Raw genomic sequence first — 871 nt, 5'->3', positions numbered from 1 at the left:
CACCAGGGGGCGGGGTTGGCTGGCATGTGGTGCTGGGGGATTGAACCGCGGTCCCTGATGCTTTGCTAAGCTTGTTTTAAGTAGGTGCTTTAGACCACTGAGCCATCTCTCCAGCCCCCAGACCCTTTGTTCTTATCTATAGTAGCATACTACTCTTAACTCAATGCTGCTAGAAAAGCAATTATTATATCAGGAATATTTTGAAAAATGTATTCAATACTTTTTTACTTCAGAGTCTCACAAGAAAGAGTTGCAAGAATGTTTATGTAAGATTTCCTTGCACTGTGGATGGTTTGATGATCTTACAGCAGAAGAGAAGATGACATTGAATAGAGGTAAATGATGTTGGAAAGTGCTTGTGATTAGTTCCAATAGCCAGCACTCATTGAAGGGAGAGTTAGACTTAACATACAAAGACATAGGCGTCCAACAGTGAGTGAGCTGGATCTTCAAATCGAGTGGAGAAGCTGACATTAAACAAAAATCACATCCATATGAAATCATAATTATAATAAATGCTGTGTTGAGGGAGGCTGCTGAGTGCTGGAAAAACACATGATTGGGCATTTAACCTAGTCTGTAAGTGATACAGACAAAGTGAAGTTGCATTTACACTGGAAGAAATGCATCATACCCGCAGGAAAAGGACACTCACCGCAGGCAGCACGTGTACTGGGAGGAAGGAAGGGGCTTATTGTAGCTAAAACAGTGGTCTCTAAAATGGAATTTTTCATGAGGGATGAAAAATCAATATTAAAACTTTTACTTTTATTTACTTATTTATTATGCTTTTCTTACTGTTACTTCCTTTTAAAATGTTCATTCCATGTAGTTTAACAAGATATAACATGGTAGTTCACTCACAGGCACA

The sequence above is a fragment of the Octodon degus genome, unplaced genomic scaffold (assembly GCF_000260255.1).
Source record: "Octodon degus isolate 3935 unplaced genomic scaffold, OctDeg1.0 scaffold00030, whole genome shotgun sequence".
NCBI lineage: Eukaryota > Metazoa > Chordata > Mammalia > Rodentia > Octodontidae > Octodon > Octodon degus.
Note: the sequence above shows the minus strand (reverse complement) of the source record.